Genomic DNA, 16,937 nt, shown 5'->3' on the forward strand with positions numbered 1-16,937 from the left:
CACTACATTTATCTGCATGTATAGGGATAATTTTTCAGGATCCAGATAGAATTTGGCAATTTTGTAGAGGCTGCATTGAATCTTCTGAGGCAAGATAGCTGACTTAACAATTTTAATTTTCATAATTCTTAGACATAGTATATGCAATCATTTATTTGTTTAGTTTCTCAGATTCTGCTTTAAGTGTTTACATTTTCCCTTGGTTGTTCCTCTTAGGTATTTTATTTTCACAGTATTATAAAGGGGATTAACTTCTGTGTTATCTAGGTCATTGCTAATATATAAACATACATGTGATTTTATGTTGATTTCACATCCTGAAATTTTACAGAATTAGATTTTTATGACATGTTTATTTACATTTTTTCACATATTTATTTGTTCTTTAGCAGGTTCTTCTCCAGGCCTAGGTGACCTGGAACTTACATAGCCCACAGTGGCCCTAAACTCAAGGCAGTCCTTCAACTTCCAAAGTCCTGGGATTATGGGCACCACAACTGACTTGAATTCTTAGTTTCAACAATTTTTATATATTCTTTAGTGGTTTTTAACCTATAAAATTATGGTACCTGAAAATAGAATTTTATTGCCTTTTGAATGCCTGTTGTTGCTAACTCTTGCCTACATGATTTGGCTATAACTATTAGTACTGTATAGAACAGAATTGATGAGAATAGGAATTCTTGTTTTATTTCTAGTCTCAGAGGAAAAGACTGTAGCTTTTATACCTACCCTTAAGTATGATGCTAATTACAGCTGGTCAAATGGAGCCTTTCTTATATGGAGGCATATTTTCACTATAGCTAATTTGTTGATTTTGTTATATTGTCCATGAACAAATACTCTCTCTATATATATGAGAAAGCATTTTGTTCATGTATTGAGATTATTATATTGTTTTTACCCTCATTGTTAATGTAGTATGTCACATTTACTAACTATATAAAAAACATACTTGGATCCCAGGGTTAAATCCTAGTTGTTTATGTTGTGCTCAAGGTGGGAGTAAATTCTCATCCAGTGCACCTTAGAATGCAGGAACTTGAGAACAAGAAGTGCCACAAATGCATGAAAAAAATAATGGATAAGAAAGAGAAGGAGAGTTCCCTGCACCCAAATCCCGTGGGTAAGAGAGCTGATCACCCAGAAGTGCAGACATCCTGAGACTGCAGGACAGACTGCCACTTCTGCACACCTCTGCCCACATCCCATGTCCAAGGGGAAACTGCACAGTGCCTCTGGACACAGGAATATAGGAACAGGCAGCCACCGGTACCTGGGGTTCTGGTCTGCACCCAGGACTGAACTGAATCTGTCAAACAGCTCTCTGCACCCAAATCTCAGAAGTGTGGACACTCCTGAGAAATCAGAGGAGAATACCCTCTGCCCACATTCCCGACTCAAGAGGGAATTGCCTAGTGCCAACTGTGCCCCCTGGGTGCAAGGACCTAGGAACAATCAGGGGCAGGAACCTTCTGATTCCTTCCCATGCCTAGAACTGAAAGACAGTCTCCAGGAGTGCCTACACACCTGAAATCAGAGCACCTGTTCTCAGAAAAGGCTGAAAGAAACCAGGAAAACAGTTCTACAGGACTGCTGACACAGAGGCCTACAGCAGGGTCAAGTCACTCTCAGAAACAGCAAGACAAGCAAACACCAGAGACAACCCAATGGCTAGAGGCAAGCCCAGGAACCTAAGCAACAGAAACCAAAACTACTTGGCAGCATCAGAGCCCAGTACTCTCACCAAAGAAAATATTAGATATCCAAACACACAAGAAAAGCAAGATTTATCACGTTTTATGATAATGATGGAGGACTTTAAGAAGGACATAAATAACCCCCTTAAAGAAATGCAGGACAACACAAGTAAACAAGTAGAAGCCCACAGACCTATGGTCACTTGATCCTTGACAAAGGAGCTAAAACCATTGAATGGAAAATATAGCATTTTCAACAAATTGTGCTCGTTCAACTAGAGGTCAGCATGTAGAAGAATGCAAATCGATCCATTCTTATCACCCTGAAAAAAGCTTAAGGCCAAGTGGATCAAGGACCTCCACATCAAACCAGATTCACTCAAACTAATAGAAAAAAGTGGGAAAGAGTCTTGAACACGTGGGGGCACTGGGGAAAATTTCCTGAACAAAACGCCAATGGCTTATGCTCTAAGATCAAAAATTGACAAATGGGACTTCATAAAACTGCAAAGCTTCTATAAGGCAAAGGACACTGTCATTAGGACAAAACGGCAACCAACAGATTGGGAAAAGATCTTTACCAATCCTACAACAGATAGAGGCCTTATATCCAAAATATACAAAGTACTCAAGAAGTTAGACTCCAGAGAGCCAAATAACCCGTTTACAAATGGGGTACAGAGCTAAACAAAACATTCTCAGCTGAGGATTATCAAATGGCCAAAAAGCACCTAAAGAAATGTTCAACACCCTTAGTCATCAGGGAAATGCAAAACAATGCTGAGATTCCACCTCACATCAATCAGAATGGCTATGATAAAAAAAAAAACTCAGATGACAACAGATCCTGGAGAGGATGTGGAGAAAGAGGAACACTCCTCCATTGTTGGTGGGATTGTAAAGTGGTACAACCACTCTGGACATCAGTCTGGAGGTTTCTCAGAAAATTGGACATTCCACTACCTGAGGACCCAGCTATACCTCTCCTGGGCATATCCCCAAAGGATGGTCCAACACATAACAAAGACACGTACTCCACTATGTTCATAGCAGCCTTCTTTATAATAGCCAGAAGCTGGAAACAACCCAGATGCCCTTCAACGGAGGAATGGATACAGAAAATGTGGTACATCTACACAATGGAGTACTACTCAGCTATCAAAAACAATGACTTCATGAAATTCATAGGCAGATGGAATGAACTAGGAAATATCATCCTGAGTGAGGTAACACAATCACAGAAAAACACACTTGGTATGCACTCATTGATAAGTGGATATTAGTCAAAAGGCTCAAATTACTCAAGATGCAATCTACAGACCACAGGAAGCTCAAGAAGAAGGATGACCAAAATGCGGATGCTCCCACTCCTTCTTAAAAGGGGGAACAAAAATATCCATAGGAGGGGATATGAAGGCGAAGTTTAGAGAAGAGATGGAAGCAACAGGCATTCAGAGCCTGCCCCACATGTGGCATGCATATGTGTGTGTGTGTATACACACACACACACACACACACACACACACACACACACACACACACACATACAGCCACCAAAACTAGATAAGATTGATGAAGCTAAAAAGTGCATGCTGAAAGGGACTGGCTATAGCTCTCTCCTGAGAGACACATCCAGAGCATGTCCAATACAGAGGTGAATGCTAGCAGCAAACCACTGAACTGATGAGTTCAGTGAAATTGGTATGCTTTTTATTACAGGAATTAGAGGAAGGTTTGAGAGAGCTGAAGGAGCTTGCAACCCCATAAGAACACCAATTCCAACCAACCAGAGCTTCCAGGGACTAAACCACTACCAAAAGACTACACATGGACTGACCCAGGGCTCCAACTGCATGTCGCAGAGAATAGCCTTGTTGGGGCACCAGTGGTAGGGGAAGCCCTTGGTCCTGCCAAGGTTGGACCCCCAGTGCAGAGGAATGTCAGGGGAGTGGTAAGGGAGAGTTGATGGGGGGAATACCCATATGGGGGAGGGGGAGGGGATGGAGGCTTATGGACATGAAACCGGGGAAGGGAATAACATTTGAAATGTAAATAAAGAAATATATTTAAAAAATAAAAAAAGAAAGAGAAGGAATCTAAGTAAATGGTATTCTATACTAAAGATGGCTAGAGGCAGGACTTTGAATCTGAGGTACAGAACCTGAAACTCAGAGCCAGGGAGATTAAAAGTTGGGTGAAAGGACAAATGCAAATGAATTCGAGTCAATATCAGCACCAACTGGGATGAGAAGTTGGTCCTGAGGGAAAGAATGTGAGAATGAGAGTATTCTTAGAAAGGTTGTGAGTTGGTTTATGGATAATTATTAGAATACTGGCTATTGTTTGCAGCTTGGGTTTTTTTTTTAAAATAAGTCAGACAATGTCATTCTTAGACTCAAGAGGCAAGGGGAGAAGGAACACTACCCTTTTATGGATTAGGGGTACACTGCTGTTGGATTTACCTAAGGGAAAATTCTGACATGTTCTGTGTTTTGTAGTGGCAGGAAAACTTCCACAATGGCTCTTCTAAGTTAATGCCTATCCACTTTCACCAAGCATTACAACTAATTATTATAAGTAGGAGTCAAATAATTCTCTTCCTGTGTGTCTTCATTCCTTATATAAAGTCTCCCAGGTAGATAGAGTCATATAGGGTGACTTTGATGAAAATATGGGAGATACATTAAATTGTTTGAGTAAGAAGCAATTGGAACTCAGAGGGCTATCATGGCCTTCAGTGGTCACAGACATTTTTGGCACAGCTATAATAATGTTGATGTGTCTGAAAGAAAAGACAACATATCTCACTTATCCCTCCACTGGGACTTCTCAGGAAACGGTTTTACAGATCTTACTGACTGGACTATATGCACATTTTTCTGAATACTGTGGGTCCTTTCGGTAGGTACTATATGATTCCTTACCAGTATGGGGGAATTGTTGAAATGAAAGCCATTATTCTGAATCACTGTTTGGGTAAATAGTATAGTGCATTAATGTAAACAAAATCAGTGTGGTAAAGTAGAGCTAGCCATTTTGTGTAAGGAGTTATAATACTGCAAATGAGCTTCCAGAACTTAAAGTACACTTTTTGCTTTACTTGTTGGTTCAACCACATGTAGGCAGAATATAGAGGACTCTGAAGAGTGCTTTTCAAAAACAGGGTTTTAAATGTTAGTCAATCTCAACTTCTTATGTTGATAGAAATAGAATGCTACTTTGATGAATATTGAATATTGAGTGGCAGCACTAGTTGTGAAAGTCTACAGAAAATGGGATTGCCACATGGTGGACATATACTCTGCCACTGAGCTACATCCCTTGACCAAACCAGATCATCTTAATGAGAGTTGTACTATTCTTATTATAGTGGTATTAGGATTTAGGAAGGAGAAAATCCAATAAAATGTTTCTTATGAAGCCCAGTGAAATAAAATTTCATAGAGAATTTAGTGGTTTGGATATGGTGAATAACACTGAGCCTTTCATGACTGTCATGAGACTATCACTGCTGACATATGATATATACTCAATATATATTTGCTGCGTGATGAATTTTGTGCTCACCTGCCACTTTCAGAGTTTTGACCAGTCTATGGCAGTTGTTTAAGATAGCATGCCAGAGCCACATTCCTGAAGTTCAATTCTCTGTCCAGGACATAGAATACTCATTACATAATGGGTTTAGCTGTCAGCGGCAAGGTGAATAAGTATCTTGTGTCAGAGATTCCCCAAGATGACCCATAGGTTTGGTGATTTGCTAGACTCACAGGACTCAGCATAACATTTTATTGCTGGATACAAGTTATTGTAGTGGCTTAGTGAAGTTGGATCTTAGGGGAAATAAAACACAGCTAGATCCTGGAGAACTCCCCATACAGGCTTTGTGTGCTTCCTTCCCTTTATGAAGGATTATGCAAAGTACACTTTCCTCCAGCAGTGAAAATACAGCAACACATGCGAAATGTTTTCTACCATGGAAGCCTATTAGAAACTCAGCACCCCAGATTTTTATTAGTGACTAATTACATAAGTGCTCTGCCTGGTTCATACCAAAATGCCAAACTCCCAGACGGAAGGCAGGTGTTCAGCTTAAACCACATTGCGTGTGCAGATAGTCTATGCACAGTGTGCTACTCTAATCAGTTAACTGTTGACTGGGAGAATTTCAAGAGCCAAGTTCTCAAGATGTCAGCCAACTTTATAATGCCCTTCTAAGAACAATCTCGGGCCTTGTGTATTAACTCTTTAATATGCAGGATTCTTCCTCTACCTTAGAACTAAGATTGAGAATAAGCTTGTTCCCAGGGCAGATAATCACCCATGATCATATTCTTGTTCCTTCCAAACATTTAGGGGCCTGTTTTGAGTTCAAAAGAAGCATCACAGTATTTTAAAAAGAAATCTATCTCACTTGGCATATACTGAGAATTTCTGATATCTTACTGTACCGTGGTTGTTAGACTTATGAGAGTTAGGAACCCTTTAAGGCAATGTATCCATGCCTTGAAAATTAGTTTCTTTTTATCACATTGAATAGTTGCCTTTAATAATGACCAGCCTTTTTGGGAGAATTAGAGACAGAGTGCATGTTAGAAAGGTAGCTGATATTCACACATTGGCTATTTTTAAAGGTATTTTTTTATTTTTTGAAATTATAATATAATTGCTCAATAACTCTAGGATAAAGCATTTTATAGAATCAAATCAAAAGTGAGAGATATTTCTTTCTTTCTTTCTTTTTTTTTTTTGGTTCTTTTTTTCGGAGCTGGGGACCGAACCCAGGGCCTTGCGCTTCCTAGGCAAGCGCTCTAACACTGAGCTAAATCCCCAACCCCGAGAGATATTTCGATATATAATACCCTTCTGAGTTGTGTATATGTGGATGGATACCAAGATTAGACATGAGGGGGATATGTCACGGTTTTCTGTGCTCTCACATAATAATGTAGTTCCCAACTCATTGTGTAAATAGTGAAGTTCTAATTTTATTTGAAAGGATAATTTTATTGTAATGGCACAAAAAGAGAATCAGGGACAGAGGAGGAGCTGGCTGGAGTAAGAGGTTGGATTTGGGCAGGCCAATACTAGAGAGTTTTCAGTTCTGTATCTTACCTGCTCAGGACAGTGTATGGCATGGGCCTCAGGAAAGGATGCTGATAAAACTGTCAGCAGCCAGCAGCAGCTCCAGAATTCTCAACTTCCTTGGTTATTTTGAGGAATTCTCTATATATTTCTGATTAATTTTTTGAGACTTTCTGTGCAATCACATTGCTTAACAAACAGCCTAAGGACTATTATTTCGAGCTCTTAAAATCAAATTCTTCAAGGTTGATGGAGAGGCAGTAGTTGATGTAATTGGCCTAAAATCAAGAGTGTGATTTACTTTTAACTTAAATGTCAATTAGAGCTTCTCTTCCATTGGGAGTTTAGTTAAATATAGCTTGGCTCCTCAATTTCACAACCTGTACAGTCCCCACATCCTTTTTATGCTTTCTTTGAGTGTTCAATCACATGTCTCTCTGCTACTGAGAGAATGAAAATAGATGTTACTAGTTGTCAAAGGCTAAGACTAGGCAGAAGTATAAGGAGGAATGAGAGGGATCACTAATATGCATGGAGTTACTAGGATAGGGACGGTAAAAATGGTCTGAAATTGATTGTAGTGATGGGTAAGCTACTCTGAATTTACAAAATAACATTGAAATGGAAAAATTGTATGGCATTTGAATCAAATCCCTATAAAACTGTTTCTTTTTAAGAAGTAAGAGTATCTGAGTTTATTAGGTTTTTTTTTTCAATTTCCTGCCAGAAAAGCTGTGGCAGTTTGCCTTGCAACCATCAGTGTATGAGAGTGCCTATTTCCACGGAGCATCTGAATGTGTTGTCATCGTTTGTTTTGCTTTCTTTTTGCCAGTCTGATAGCTGAGAAATAGTGTCTCTGTGCATTTTTTAACTGCATTTTCAAAATTCTGAGTGTGCTTCAACATCTTTTCATGCTCAAGGATAGGCTTTTGTGGATTATTTATTCATATCATTCCCCAACTCTTCTACTGGTTTGGTTTGCTTTGCTCAGTTCTTAGGAGTTCTTTATATGTTAGGTATATCCGCCGTTGTCCGTTAGTGCCCATGCTTCTCTGTGGGATGTGATTGATTCTCGGCTCTGGCACTTTATCCACTTACACACCATTTTCCCTTTATTATTGGAGATGGCTCAAATGCTTATCACAGACTTATTGTGAATGACAGAACTTGCCATCACTGTGTCATGTTTTTCCATCCATGCTCCTGAGGAGCTCCACCAGTACTAGGACTGAGGTCAGTAAAATGAACTATTCTAGTAGATGTGGAAAGGCTTTGCTTTTAAGAACCTGCTATGCAGTTTTCTTTACATCTCCTCCATCCCAAAGAGGCAAACCCAATGTTACAATCTTTCTGACCACCTCCAATGCTAAAAATGGGCAGATCACCCTCTCTTCCATAGTAAGACTTCATGTTTTGATAGTCACTCCTTAGAAGGCAGTGAAACTACTATTGTGTTTCCTGGGCTGTAAGAAAGAAAAGCTATAAGGCTTTTGTTTTGATACATTCTTATCTGTTCTTGTCAAGTTCTTTCTGGCACCCTTATTAATTTTCCTTTTGGAATGAACCTACATTATTATTGTTTTTTGGCTGGCCTTTGACGGCTTGTAGCCGCCTTCTTTCTGACAGTTTGGAAGTTTCTTTAAAAACTAAACATGCAATTACTGTATGCTGTGCTTTGAACCTGTCTCAAAAATTCATTTTGAAATTTAATTGTCATTCTAACAGTGTTGAAAGGTATGACCTTTAAGAGCTGATTGGGCCAAGAGGCTCTGTTGTCGTCTATGGATTAATGCCATCATCACAGGACTAGTTTAGTTATTGAGGGAGTTAGTTTCTAAAAAGGGAGTGGGGGATACGCACAGCCTGATTTTTGCATGTTTTTTTACATGATTTCTACTATTCCAACATGTTAGGAAACACGTTAGGAAGTACAAAGATCTTTATGAAATTGAGTGCTATGCTTTTTAATGTCTCAGTCCCTAGAATTATGAGCCAAGTAAATTTCTGTTCACTCTAAGTTATCAGTGTTGTTTTTCTTTTATAGTAGCAGAAAATGGATTAAGACACCAAAGGACACAGAAATTGAATTTTCGGACATTCATATCAGATAAATGAAAATGTATGCCCAGCATTAAATTGTATATGAAAGTTCACTGTGATTTTTTTCATACTAACTAAAAAGTAACAAGAATGTAGAAACCCTTCAAAAATTAGTGGCTAAACAAATATAATGCATACTAATGCATACATACTATAGAATACTATTTAATGATCAGTAGGAATGAAGTATAGATATAAATAATTGAACAATTCTCAAAGGCATTATGCTGCATTTCTTTTAAGCCAGTCTCACAATGTTGGATTATTTTATTTGTATAATCTTCTTAAAAAGACAAAAATAGGGGTTGAAGAGATGGCTTAATGATTAAGAGCTCATAATGCTCTTCAAGAGGACCTGAGTTCAGTTCCCAGTACCCATATCAGATGGCTCACAACCACCTGTAACCCTTGCTCTTGGAGATCCAATGTTCTTTTTTTTTTTTTTGGTTCTTTTTTTTTCCGGAGCTGGGGACCGAACCCAGGGCCTTGCGCTTCCTAGGCAAGCGCTCTACCACTGAGCTAAATCCCCAACCCCGAGATCCAATGTTCTTTCTGGACCCAGAGGGTATCCACATATATACACCTCCCCACCCACATATATACATAATTTTAAAATAATAAGTAACTTTTTATAATATTTTAATTTATATTATAAAAAGCTTGAAAGATAGCAAGCAACTAGAAGTGAGCCAAAAGACTAAGGACTGGCAGTGTTTAGTGTAGCCTGGACATTTTTAGACATTATTATCAAACTTGCAGGAATTACACACTGATTTGATTGATAGAGAAAATACTTCACTGGTAAGATTTTTATTTGAAAGGACTGACCCTTCTGGCCTGTGTTGTAGATCACATAAAAATGTAGCACAGTAGGGCTTTTGTTAGTAAATTCTATCTTGTATCAGAATGGAAGTTCTGCAATGCAGGCCCTGAGACTGAATGACAGAACTAGCCATGTCAGTCTTCAGAGCTGTAACCACCTGAAAATTCTGCTAATACTGGTTATGTGCCATATTCCCATAATAATAATAATAATTGGTACATACGGACGGCATACCATATGCTAGGCTCCATTTTAATGTGCTTTGTGTGTAGTTTGTGTAATGTTAAAAAACTCTCAGAGATACAAAAATACAAAAACTAAGACATTGATTTGCTTACATTCACACAGAAAGTAACTATCTGGGCCAGCATTCGAACCTTAGGCAGCAAACTCCATGGCCCAAGCTCATGAATGTTCTGTTGTGTAACCTCTTAAGAAATCATGGCTCGGGGGAGGGGCTAGGGGGATGTTGGCCGAAGGGGAATAACAATCGAAATGTAAATAAGAAATACTCAAATTAATAAAGATTTTAAAAAAGAAATTATGGCTCTTTGAAAGCAGGTAAGTCAAAAGAAACATCTCCTAGTATATTTCTCTGGCTTGACCATTTCTACTCAATTGTTTCTCTTTTCTGTCTTTACCTGCGGCTGTAATTATTGTTACTTTTAATCCTGTTTGCCTAAGGTTAAATGCTATCTTGCTACTGACTCCTTTACAGTCAATTGGAAGCAATTATCTTCCTAGTAGAAGTCTTCCTGTGTCATTACAAGTAGATTGTATAACGCTTTTGGTAACTCTTTCTTAGTTTTTCTTTATATGGAACTCTATGGTTATGTATTTCAGAGATAGAAACTAAGCAGGACTGATGGATTTCAGATTTTCGTTCCACTTGGGTTAGTTTATAGGTGTGAGGAGAGAGGAGATATGGTTAAGACCCAGGCATATACCAGGAATCTAGGAGGAAATAGATAGTTTTGCTGAATGAAGAATATGCCTATTAATAGTAGACCAGAAAAATTACAGCCAAGAAACTAAATCCTACCTCATTGCCAATTTTATAAAATTTCAAGAGGCACAGCCATACATGTTAATTTACTTATTGCCTCCAGATGCTTTTGTTTTATGACAAGAGTTAGATAGCTATGATAGAGACTAAATGGCCTACAAATTTGTGGTATTTTCTCTTTGAGCACTTTACAGAAATATTTTACCAATGCTTAGTACATGAAATGGAATATTTTACATGACTGGAAGTTGCCGTACATGTAAATGCACAGTTTGAAACTGTCTTGTTTTACACAGAGACATGTAAAAGCACTAAGAAGAATCTAGATGTTTGTGCCATAGAGGAAGGTATCAAAATGATATAATAGAGGACTCAGTACAAATAAACAAAAGAGCCTGGCTTTCAGAGACAGCAATAGAGATAGGTTATCAAGGGGTGGCCGGGGAGTTTGTTTCCCTGTCCATCTTAAAGAGAAAGCATTTCCATTTTAAACAACTAAGAGGATAGAGGAGCTCAACTCTGTTTCAGATACATTCAGTACATTTAATTGCGATATTCTTCATGAGATCAAAATAAAGAAAAAGACAGAGGGAGGATGGGTATGGTAAGTAGAGATTATTCAGTCAGAGGATAAGATAGAGGAGTACATTCTAATTTATGGCTTCTATGGGAGACTTTAGGGAGAGGTAAATAGTGAGCATGATTTGAATGTAGGAGACCATGGCTTTAAGCTAGACACTTGAGCTTGAAAGTTTTAAAGCTAAGCTTCTTGGGTATAAATCAAGCTCCACCACCTAAATATTTAGAAACATTATTTCTCTCAGCTTCAATTCCATCATATGTAAAATGGAGATATAATAAAAATTTGTTATAGTTAAATGTGTTAATTATGTAAAGGCCGTAGAATAGTGTGTGGGAGTTAGTAATGAATCTATACAGAGAAATGCTAGGAAACTAGGTGAACTTATCTATAAATAGTTGCTGTAGGTATATTGAAGATGGAAACTAGAGTTTCAGAGTCTGCTGTAGCTGGAACACATATGGGAGAGACCTCTTCTGTGCTAAAAAATAGATGGAGAGTTAGACTTTGGTGATCCTTGTCTGTTTACTTAAGACTTAGTTTTTTAAAGTTTATGTTAGAAGTTGAACAAGTAATAATTTTCTCCAAAGCCCAGAAGATTGCCTGGCTTAGCATACACTACAAATGTATTCATTAAATAAATTTATTAAATGAATGAATGATATTTGGAATAGTGGAATGTTATCGAGTTTATATTTACATACTAGACAGGTGGTGCTCTGGAGATGATGAAACCTTGATGATGAACTGGGGAAGGGGTGACTGTGGTGTGTCAGTCACTTGGGACAATATCAGAAGTTTAGATGAGGCATGAGCGAGGATAACGTTGGGAATATGGAACCTGGGAATAAAGGTCTATTCTAGAAACTTTCAGTATGTCTTGCTCTGGGTTTCATAGTGTATAACTACTGCTGATCCCCAGAACAATGAGGATCTTTAAACAAAAAGCCAAAGACCAATTGAGCAAATGTGGTATCTGGTACACATAATCAGAAATGGACCTAAGCTTTCTTAGAGAAGGTTACTGGCATCAAGGTGTTATTTAATGTGTTAAAGGTTACTTTAGCAGGTGAGTCTGTGACCACAGTGATAGCATATTGAACTTACAGAGTCCTCTTTGGACGGATTGGTGCAGTCCAGGGAGTTTTCTCTTCTCAGTAAGAAGGAGTTGCCAAAGCCATCCTTAAGACAGAGAGCTTAGAAAATGGACTGTACTCTCCATTACAGACATTTCAAATAGAAAGAAGTGGGAGAGAAGTTGGCAAGATTTTCACATAGAAGCAACAGAGGTAGCAGCCACAGGATGCCATTGAAAAATGCAGAGTTCATGGTTTGGTAGCCCCTTGGTGAACTCCGCACTCATGAAATATGGCCAGAAGAATACAAGGAGACTGCATCATAACTGTACAGTATGCATCAAGGCAGGAACTAGGCAGGTGCCAGAGTCTACAGGAAATATGAATACAGTTTCCAATCTACTTAAGAGAAGGCTCACCCAGGGGCAAGTTCAGCATTAACAACCAGACTTCTGAAGGACTTCACAGAGTCACACACTTCAACACACTTAACTCAACCCATGGAGGATATTCATTGACAAGGCCAGTATCTATAGCCCAACTTGGCAAAAGAGGCTTGACAGGCATGTGGGTGTCTGGGAAGATTCTACTCAGTCTATAAATCACATTGAACACTTATCCCTTCACAGTTGTTCTTCCTTTGTTCTATCCCCAATGTCAACATGTCCAGACAGCACAGCACTACTCTGTTGTTATCTCCTCTCTCTCACTTGTTCTCTCTGTCCCCATCTCCCCTTTCTTCTCTTTATTTTTCTCTAGTCTGTTTCTCTTCCTTTTTATAGGCTTTCCCAAAGAATATGGGTTGGCTTGATTTGTGAAAGTTCTATGTCTGTGCCTCCCGAGAACTGGAACTATTCTCATTATCTTATTGGGTTCCTTTGCCTCTCTCTTTTCATGCTGCTCTTAGTCCGATGTATATCTCCATATCTTGCCCCCATTAGCCCACCCTTCTAATTACTTTTCCTCTCCTACATTTTATTTATCAACCCAATACCACTCATTCATCTTACCCTACGTTTTTTTCTTTCTAGTCATAGACACAGTAAGCAGTAATGTGATAGCTTGAGAAACCCCATGTAACCATGGCCTCCATCTTGGTACGCACTAGCCATTTAGTCTTTGATTCTCCTCCCTGGAAGATAAGTTACCAGTATCCCCAACTCAATGATCCCCTTCCATAAATTTACAGCCGTAATCATCTACTTGTTATAATATGAGAATAACTGCTTTTTTGCTTCTGTATCATGCTTATGCAGATAGTCAACAACTATTTTGAAGACATCGTGACTACCTAATCTTGGCAGATCAGGACTCAGATCAGAAAGATTTGGTTTTCTTGGGCAGATACTCAAGGGCTTCTTGTGGTTTTCAGCTTTATAAATCCTTCTCTCACCCCCACCCTTAGCCTGGCAATCTCAAATTTATTGTTGGGCCAGAGATTGTTACCCTGCTAGCAGTTTTAATAAATTTAACTAATTACTATGAGGAGTAAGTCTGTGGCCTTTTCCCAAGGATCACAAACGCCATAATATCTGGAAGCCCCAACAAGATCCTCGAGAGACCTCAGAGTATGGACCAGGGTTCTGGGGTGGGCTCCATGTATGAGCAATTCAAGGTGGACTTGATAGACTCTAGTGACCCCAAGATCACATCTGCTACAAATTAATGTTCAGTAGTCAGGGATAAACTCCAAGAGGGATCATGTCCAAGATTGTCTTGACAGGCTCTAGGGAGCCCAGACTTTTACCTCCCCAAATTTTTAAATTGAAAGCAAAAAAAAAAAAAAAACGACTAAGGATTGCTGGCCAACATGCTTCTGAAACTCAGACAAGTAAGGAGTCAATTCTGTTTTGCTTTAGGGTCTGGACACTTGGAGAGACTAAGGGGAGATTGGATACAGCCATTGATCTAGTAATTGGGGCGGAGGAGACATTCTATTGCTCTACTGGTCTTAGTGTATGAATGAAGGCAGTCATCACATGTCAAGTTTGTCTGGTCTTTCTTGATTGCATTGTTTTATTGTCTTTTTACATTGTTATCTTTGTCTGTTGGATTTGTGTTTTCAATTTTGTTGCAAAAAATGGAAGTTGGACTGAGCATAGCTGAAATTGCCCCAAAGCTGCATAGCACAATATTTTCAGGATTTCTAAGAGGCAAACTGCCCCTGGCTGCTTTCATGCCAGCTCCTCCCTAGGGCTTGTCTCTGTTCCTGTCGTTGGCTTGCTGAAACCCGATATTTAAGTCTTGCAGCTACAAAAGATACTTCTCTAAACCTTCTTATTTGTGAATCTTGTCCTACGCTCTGCTTCTGAAGGATGTTGTTTTCCTGCTTCTATCTCCCAGCTGATTCCTGTCTCTGACCATGAAGCTCTGTCTGGCACCAAGCCCTGTACCACTGGGCTAGGGCAATGCAAATGCCCATCCCAATCTGAGTGTGCAGCCCTTCTGGACAACATAAGCCCCCTATCCACAGCCTGCTGCTCACTGAGCTGCTACAGCTGGTCTGCACTAAGAATTTCTTATCTCCAAGCCTTCTTTGTTCTCTGCTTGCTTTGGTCTCTTCCTCTGATCACTGGAATTAGTTTTGCAGGGATTCAGATGTCTTTTCAGCATGGGTAATATTGAAGCATCATTTTGTTTTATGTTGTTCTACTTCACTGAAGAGCTGGCTTTGGAGTTGAGTTATGTCCCCCTCTCCTGACCCAAGCAGTTTTTAAAGGTTTCTCCAAAGTCAGACAGGCCTCCCGACTCTTATATGTATGTAGATTAGTCCCAATAAGAATTACTGCTGCTTATCTCATACTTTTCTTTCTTTTATTTAACTCCCTAAGACACTTGCTAAAATATAAACCCACCTCAAGATTTGTAAGACTATTATATAAACTTTCTCTACTTTAAGCTTTATAAATGTGGTTAAAAATGTGTAAAAAAACAACCTAATGCCAACATTTTCTGAGTTCCCATAGATACCTGATTTTTATAGTTTCTGTTTAATGTTCTCCAGGTTATAGATACTTATGTTATTCTGCAACTTGATGACTTTATAAGAAAAAAACTTATTAAGCTTTTCAGGTTGTCTGCTTCTATCTGCAGAGACACAAAACTGGTTATAAAAATAAAACCTGACATCTAAAATTTCTCAATAATAGCTATTAATATGCCTGCTTAAAATAATCAGTTATGCTTGTTAAAAGTTAATATTCCTTCAAAAAAGGTAAGAGATAGACAAGATCATTGTACTTTCTCTTGAATATCCAGCCACTCTGCCCAGCCTGTTGTATGCAATTGGGCCCTAAATTGCATAAAGCCTCAATGTTTTCTGGAAAAATATGGTGTACAGGCTAAGAACTAAGAATAAGGAGGGTATCCACCTATATCCACCTATATCCACCTATACAGAAATGGGAAAGCTGTCATATATACATACATATGCATACATGTTGTATATATGGTATGTATATATGAATGTATGCATGTATGTATGCTGGGTTTCTAGATATTGTATTTTAGATATTGTCTGACACATCGCTTAGGAAAAACTTCTTACAACAAATGTTAGATTTATTTTTTTACTATTATGTATCATGTTACTTAATTTTTTAAATCATGACTTTTCCCTGTTTTTTTGGTTCATATTTACAAAAATGTTCCCCCTTTCAAGGTCATGGATATTTAAAGCTCTTGCTGAAATATCAACTTTCTTTCCTTCAAGATCAATAAGATCATCTCCCAGACCAGGACTGGGGGATGGACCTGTATAATTCCAAGCAAAAATGGTAGCTTAAAACTTGTAAACAATAGGGGTAGCAGTTAAAAATCTATCCCTAGGTAATCTCAATTTGTATGGTTATATGTAACTTCAAATCAACTCTTGTTCACTCCTCTTTAGATTAAGGAGGCAACAGATGTCCAACATATTTTAGATTAAGATGGATTTTTATGTGATGATTTTTGTCCTAAGAAGTGGAAACCTTAGATTAAAGTACAACGTGTATTTAATAAATAAAATGGATCAGATAAATAAGGTTTATAAATTCTTAAAGTCTACTCAGATTAACAGTAACTGACTTAGACATATATTATATCCCCTGTCTTTGCTAACTTTGTTGAACTATTTATAAACAAAACAAAGCTGAGTGGTGATAGCATATGCCTTTATTTTCTTTTTCTGAAGCAGAGGACTGAACCCAGGGCCTTACGCTTGGTAGGCAGGAGCTCTACCACTGAGCTAAATACCCAACCCTTTGTTGAACTTTAGATATTTAAATAAACTGAGTCATAAAGATTGTAATAGTCTGTAATGGTCATTATATAAAAAAAATCAGAAGATAAATTTCCCATCTCTCTGTGGACTGTTTATGCATTTTTAAGATTATCAGTACCTCTGTGGGGTGCATATATTATTTAAAGTTTTATTTTGATTTCATTAAAATATTGTGATTTTTAAGGCTGAAACTTAACCAGGGTAAACCTGTAAAATTCTAACCCTGTAAAAGCTAGTAACTCGTTGTAAACTGTTAAAGAGGACTAAAAGATGCAAGTTAATGCTCAGTCAGTCATAGTCTTT

At 38.3% G+C, this 16,937-nt stretch overlaps 1 long non-coding RNA gene across 4 annotated transcripts in view; it reads left to right on the forward strand.

Annotated features, from left to right (window-relative positions):
* Positions 1–16,937, forward strand: part of LOC102555916 (uncharacterized) — a 101,580-nt gene that overhangs the window by 30,587 nt on the left and 54,056 nt on the right. For 2 of the 4 annotated variants that reach the window (XR_010061263.1, XR_005498080.2), the window contains one exon: positions 3,420–15,516. The exons of the other annotated variants lie outside the window; for them this stretch is intronic. This is a non-coding gene — a long non-coding RNA (uncharacterized LOC102555916). Of the gene's footprint in view, positions 1–3,419; positions 15,517–16,937 lie in introns of those variants that run through there. 4 annotated transcript variants of the gene reach the window in all.

The sequence above is a fragment of the Rattus norvegicus genome, chromosome X (assembly GCF_036323735.1).
Source record: "Rattus norvegicus strain BN/NHsdMcwi chromosome X, GRCr8, whole genome shotgun sequence".
In the NCBI taxonomy this organism is placed as follows: domain Eukaryota; kingdom Metazoa; phylum Chordata; class Mammalia; order Rodentia; family Muridae; genus Rattus; species Rattus norvegicus.